At 30.5% G+C, this 7,680-nt stretch overlaps 1 non-coding gene across 1 annotated transcript; it reads right to left on the reverse strand.

Moving 5' to 3' along the window:
• Positions 1-596: 596 nt before the first annotated feature.
• TRNAT-GGU (transfer RNA threonine (anticodon GGU)) lies at positions 597-668 on the reverse strand. Its single transcript has one exon. It is a non-coding gene; the product is annotated as a tRNA-Thr (tRNA).
• Positions 669-7,680: the final 7,012 nt, after the last annotated feature.

Below are 7,680 nucleotides of genomic sequence, written 5' to 3' on the forward strand. Positions count from 1 at the left end.
GTGTGTGGAGTCCAAATAAATATGAAAATGAAATAAAAAAGATCCACTGTTCTAATTTCATCCTTATCGAATTTGAATATCAGAATAGTGGATATAGTCATGATTCAACGGGTTAGGTCCACTTACTTTTTATTTTTTTTTTTGTTGATTTCGAATCTTTATAATTGATTGGAATAATGAAAAATAGGAATATTTTGGAATTCAAGGAAACAACTTATGATGAGTCATTAGAATCATGATAGATTATTTGAATCTATTCTAAGGATTAGAATAGAATCTAGAATAAAATAATAGAATTTATATATTCTATAGAATAAGAAAATATATAAATTCTAGAATTAGAAATTCTAGAATCAAAATAATAAAAAAATGTGTCACTATATAATTTCTAATTTTGAGTTTCTAACTATAATTACTATTATATTATTCATTATAATAATAACTTGGTATAATTAAAGATAACTTTTTTATAAAAAAATGAAATTAAAATGATAGGGTTTGTACTTTTTTTATTACAAAAAAAAAAACAATATGTCGTCTATTCTCCCCTCAATCAAATATGAATACTACGGCTGGAGTTTTATGAAAAAAGCCAAAGCCCCTTATCGGATTTGAACCGATGACTTACGCCTTACCATGGCGTTACTCTACCACTGAGTTAAAAAGGCCTATTTGATTCAATTTCTGAGTCAGACACTAGCCACGATGAGTTGAGTGTATATAATTATTATAAATTATAAATAATAAGATATGTACATAAATATATCTTATCTACATAGTCGCTCATTGAGTAACGAAAAATTGGATTTATCTAATGAGTATAGGTAAAATAGTTTTTTGATATTGGATTTGATCAATGCAATGAATTGTTTCATCATACGACCGATCCCTAATTAAATTGATGAGCCCCATCCTAACGAAATGAATTTGATTCATACATGTACACACACGAATTGAACATAGATACATTCACCGAATCATTGATAAAGCAATTCTATTTGGCGAGAAAAAAATTTTCAATAACTTGTTGATCCCTATCCCCAGATTTCAAAATTTATCGTTTTTTAATTTCTTGGCTTAGTGTGAGATCGAAATATACCTAACCTAATCTTAACAATGAGTGAATCAATGAGTGAAAGTATGAGAAATGGAGTTTAATCCTGTTTATAGCATATGGCAGACCAATTCCCGAAGGGTACTAGCCTTCGTATTATTTAAATAAAAAAAGAATAAAATAAAAAAAGAATATTTTTTTTTCTAATATTTATTATTTTTGTTTATTTTAGAGGTTTCCTCTAATCACTACTAATCACTATTTTCATTTGATATTCTATAATATAAGTAATATAACTATATATTCCAATTTGCAAATTTATGTATATTATTTAAATGAAATAAATAAAAAAAAATGCAATTTAAAATAAAATAATTTCTATATAGAATTATATGGGGAATGGTGATTAGAATGAACGATTCATAAATAGAAATCACAAATAAAAAAATTTCGATGGAATAATGAAAGAAAGAAAAATACGTCGAATTGCATCATATTAGTCCATTATATTTATTTTATATTGACAATTTCAAAAAACTATTCATACTATGATCATAGTATGATGGCAGTCGGGCAAGTATGCCCCCATCGTCTAGTGGTCCAGGACATCTCTCTTTCAAGGAGGCAGCGGGGATTCGACTTCCCCTGGGGGTAGGGTACTACGAAAGGAAGTTGATCATGGATTATCAACAAGCTTGGAATTGATTCTTCCCGGGTCGATGCCCGAGCGGTTAATGGGGACGGACTGTAAATTCGTTGGCAATATGTCTACGCTGGTTCAAATCCAGCTCGGCCCAATATATCGCGTATCCACCATAAAATGATATAACCTATTTGTCCTTCTACAGAAATACTTGACTTGATATGAAAGAATAAAAAAAAAAAACTCTTTTTTTATTCATTGACAGATTGATAATCAATCAATTTTACAATAACGAAAAAATAAATATTAATCCATGCTTCTCACACTAAAGTCCATGTCTCCGCGCATATCAATCTATTACTTTATTACTCGCGTCTCTGTCTGGTAGAATATGACAATTCGAATCAAAAATCTACATAGAAAGGTTTGAAGGAAATTAAATCAACAACATATGTTGTACACTTTATTTCCCTGGGATTGTAGTTCAATTGGTCAGAGCACCGCCCTGTCAAGGCGGAAGCTGCGGGTTCGAGTCCCGTCAGTCCCGATGGATCCAAATCCAATAAAAAAAAAATACATCAATTAATCTCTTCCTTTCCTGTGAAAGAGAGAACAAATAACATAACTGAATTTTATTCCAAACGGGATCTCTCTTATTTTTTTTCCACATTTTTCAACAAAAAAATATGGGAATTTTGATTTCTTCAACGAGTACTAATTGATGGGAGAAAGACATATGTGCCATATGTGAATTACCACAATTATTGGTAGCATCATATTCAGGATTCGAAGGCGTACTGGGTCTAGTTGATTACGCCCGATTTTTCTAATGAAATAGAGTACTATACGTTTCCGGAAAGCACATACATAAAGGGAATTTGGACGATACAAAATAAAGTTTACATAGTAAACTTTGATCTAATTTTTCGTCTGAAAGCAAAATATATCCGTTCTGGCTCCGATTTTTTGTAACCTCAATTAGTAAATTCAATTACTAATTTGAATTTGAAATAATCTATCTTATTAAAATTTAACACTTAACTTTTGATATATACGTCCCACTACTAATTCAAGGAAAGAGGATATTAATACAAACAAGGATCCCATCTATCTCTCTTAGTGAGGTAATTAAGAATTTTTGAAAGTTTAAGTTTCGTTTTTATTTCTTTTTTTTAAGAAGATTTTATAAGTACAAAAAAAGGAAGGAGTTTAGTTCGAACCTACCTCCTTTTCCTTTTTTGAATTTCGCTGCTATTCTTTGCTTGAGTTTGTTTATAAACAATGTAAGGGTAAAGGTAGTCTGATGAGACTTCATCAGATGATTGCATTGAATAAGAGGGCAGTAGATTATAGAAAAGAAAGAATGCAAAAAATTATAAATAAAAAAAAGTAACGAAATTCTTGATTGCATCAGGAATCCCATTTTGTTTAAATTCGGTATGGATAAAAGATCTTCCTATGTTATACTATTCAATTCTCGACGATGAATCGATTTGATAGCTCCGATATTGTTATTCATGATATTTTAATACGATTCGATATCATCGAGATGCAACGCATCCCCTTGAATTTACAAGCGAAACATTTATCATCTCTATGGGATTAAATCCCGAGTTATTGCGAATAAAAAATGAAACGATGATATTATGGAAGTAAATATTCTCGCATTTATTGCTACTGCACTGTTCATTCTAGTTCCGACCGCCTTTTTACTTATAATATACGTAAAAACAATCAGTCAAAGTGATTAATTTGAATTAACCTTGACGTTTTAGTTCTTATCAATGATTGAAGATAAGAAAAATGAAAAGCATTAAAATTTCGCGTCTTAAATGAAATTGGCGGACTAGAATTATCAGTATTCTACGAGAGAAGTATTCGATAAGATCCGATAGTATGGTAGAAAGAAATATATGAATCCTTCTACCATACTATCTATTATTGTTATTGAAGTGTATAAATATAAAATTGTACTCTATAAAAATAGAGGTTGAATATCGATCAATTTGAATATAGATGAATATACAATATATATCTTTCTATTTATATATAGATATCATATCAATTACATATATGTAATATTAATCTAATATACATAGTGGCCCAATTCTATTTCTTTGCTTCATAATTCATGTTGATTAGAATGAATCTGAAATCAAATAATCGAAAGGCCACTAATTTTTTTTTAGCATTCGAAAGAAGTAATTGATTGAGCAGTTGACAGATGATCCAGGAGTTCGGTTCCATGGGAACTTTTTATCTTCGGATTTCGAAAAGAATTAGCAAACCCCATTTTTATTTAACGTTTGAAGCATGATATGAAATGAGTTCCCTAAAACAAGAAAAAATCCTATTTTGAAAATAACTAAAATACTAATAATAATAAATAAAAGAAGTGGTAAGCACGTAATATGTGGGTGGCTACCCCGAGGTACTATCTTATTATGAGGTAGTATATTATTATGCGTAGTATCTCATTGGACAACCACTATGTCTATGTTCTTTCGTGTTGAAAGTATGGATCCACTTAAAAACTTATAATCCGAACTCTTTTTTTTTTTACTTTTCAAAATAAAAGAAAAAAAGTTTTGCAGAACGATCTATAAAATAAACCAAAAACAATACAGTTTTATTTTTCAATTAGTAGTACTTCTAGAGTCCACTTCTTCCCCATACTACGAGGGAAAGAGAAAATGTAAAGACTACCATTAAAGCAGCCCAAGCGAGACTTACCATATCCATGTGAATTATGTCCCCTATCTCTATGAATATAAAAGAATTATTCCATTATTGCTCACTAATAATTATTATTCACTAATAATAGTGGAATCACTAGCGCATAGTCAAAAAGAGATTCGGGCACAACACCATTGATGAAACAATACAAAAAATCGAATTATCCCAAGTTATTATATGATTTCTAGTATAATCGAAAAAATTCAGTACAAATAAATAAAAGAGGCAGAAAAACTCTTGGAAGTATCAAAAGAATGTTAGTAACATGTAGGAATAATAAGACCTAGTCTTTCTTTTGTTGTCCTGCATTTCATTACATTAAGTAAAAAGTCTCAAAATAGAGAATCAAGATAGTATCTATCACATAACCCTACTATTATTCCTTTCTCATTTGATCTAATCTTTACTGTCCCCCCCGATTGTTTCATAGAGACAATCGGAAGATGGGATGGCCTATTACATGCGTGGTTAGAGCTTATCGAAAAGAAATAAGTTCTTTTTTTAAGATTAAAATAAAAAAAAAAGCCAATTATTCATTCAATATAATATTGATTGAATGCTCGAGTACTCAGATACTTTCATGAGTCCGTATATCAAGTATCTTCCTCCTTTCCGTAAGGAAAAATGAAATTATATTCCCTAATTCAAGACCCAATGAGTAGACACTACATTAGTAGTCGAAGGGCTATCATCTCAAGATTTAACGATTATTTTTCATTACTCTACTAAATTCTGGAAACGAAACCTATACGCAAGGATTTATAACATTTTAGAGAACCCCAACGATGCTTAGAATCAAGCAAATCTAAAGATGCTTTTCTTCTAAAAAAAATGATAAAGTTATATCAGCAAAACAGAAGAGGGTATTTTGATTCTTTTGTTTGTTGCTGAGGCGACACCCGGATTTGAACTGGGGAAAAAGGGATTTGCAGTCCCCCGCCTTACCGCTCGGCCATGCCGCCAAAACGATACAAAATATTGGATTGGCTCTATCTCTTAGATAGATAGTATCTTACAACACACAATATCTAAAACGAAAAACCGCAAAACTTTGCTTTTTCTATTGAAAAAAAAATGTGGATTTTCATTCACAAAAGCAAAAAATCAGGACAAATGGGAACCGTTAACTTTAACTATTGACTGTGAATTCATAAATGATTCTTGGATTGAAATTGCAAATTCGGTTTCCCTAATGATATAAGAAAACAATCCAAAAATGGATACCTTACCTAAATAAATAAAAATTGATAGATAACTAATCATTACTAATCCATCCGTATTGATTCGTTTCCATAACCATAAAAAAATCCTTATTAATGACAATTTTAATAGCGATTATGAGTATATGTAAACCCCAGAACATAAACGATTACTATTATCTAAATCTAATATCTTATATATATATAAGATGTTTATAGGAAATGTTCGGAATTCTGTTTTTAGAATTTTTTTTTCATTATCATTAAATAGAAAATATAAATTTTTGATAGAGTACGACATGTGATGTTCCCCATAGAACTGTAATAAAGGAGGCGATATATATAACTAACTATATATATATATCTGCACATGTTTATTAATAAATACAAGTCCTTATACATACTTCAATCGCATTCTACGAATTCTACTAAAAAAAATATAGGTATAGGTAAAATATCTCTCTTCTATGCGAATTTTTTTTAACAGTGAAATCTACGAAAAAGTTCCATGTTGTTAAATAAAAAAAATTCTATATTGTTTCTTCAGATCAAATCCCGAATCTATTTATAGTACCCAATCCGATTGGAATATCATAATAATGGTAGAAATTGACTCACTTTTGTTTTGATATAGATATTTTATACAAAACTCCATAATTCTAAATAGAATTTACCAATTCATTTGTAGTTGTTGCAAATTCCAATTTAATTTGAGTATCAAAGTCTCTTTATTCCTACGTTCATATGTATTTCATGCATTACATCTATTACACCTATGAAGTTAGGTAAAATTTCATGTGATTCAGTAAACATAATATAAATTCCATCATTGCTAGATCGATCCATTTTAAGCAAATAATGGGATTTTTTTTATAAATGGGAAATAAATAAAATGCTTGGGGGTGGAAATGAGAGAATGTCTACAATACCTGCGTTTAATCAGATACAATTTGAAGGGTTTTGTAGGTTCATTGATCATGGCTTAACAGAAGAACTTTCTAAGTTTCCAAAAATTGAAGATACAGATCAAGAAATTGAATTTCAATTATTTGTGGAAACATATAAATTGGTAGAACCATTGATAAAAGAAAGAGATGCTGTATATGAATCACTCACATATTCTTCTGAATTATACGTATCCGCAGGATTAATTTGGAAAACCCGTAGGGATATGCAAGAACAAACAATTTTGATTGGAAACATTCCTCTAATGAATTCCCTGGGAACTTCTATAGTAAATGGACTATACAGAATTGTCATCAGTCAAATATTGCAAAGCCCCGGTATCTATTACCGGTCAGAATTGGACCATAACGGAATTTCGGTCTATACCGGCACCATAATATCTGATTGGGGAGGAAGATTAGAATTAGAGATTGATCGAAAAGCAAGGATATGGGCTCGTGTGAGTAGGAAACAGAAAATATCTATTCTAGTTCTATCATCAGCTATGGGTTCGAATCTAAGAGAAATTCTCGAGAATGTTTGCTACCCTGAAATTTTTTTGTCTTTCCTGAATGATAAGGAGAAAAAAAAAATTAGATCAAAAGAAAATGCCATTTTGGAGTTTTATCAACAATTTTCTTGTGTAGGCGGAGATCCGGTATTTTCTGAATCCTTATGTAAGGAATTACAAAAGAAATTCTTTCAACAAAGATGTGAATTAGGAAGGATTGGTCGACGAAATCTGAACCAGAGACTTAATCTTGATATACCTGAGAACAATACATTTTTGTTACAGCGAGATATATTGGCAGCTGCAGATCATTTGATTGGACTTAAATTTGGAATGGGTACACTTGACGATATGAATCATTTGAAAAATAAACGGATTCGTTCTGTTGCGGATCTCTTACAAGATCAATTCGGATTGGCTCTAGTTCGTTTAGAAAATATGGTTAGAGGAACTATATGTGGAGCAATTAGGCATAAATTAATACCGACTCCTCAGAATTTGGTAACTTCAACTCCATTAACAACCACATTTGAATCTTTTTTCGGATTACACCCATTATCTCAAGTTTTAGATCGAACTAATCCATTGACAC

The sequence above is a fragment of the Cucumis melo genome, unplaced genomic scaffold (assembly GCF_025177605.1).
Source record: "Cucumis melo cultivar AY unplaced genomic scaffold, USDA_Cmelo_AY_1.0 utg001568l, whole genome shotgun sequence".
NCBI classification, from domain to species: Eukaryota; Viridiplantae; Streptophyta; class Magnoliopsida; order Cucurbitales; family Cucurbitaceae; genus Cucumis; species Cucumis melo.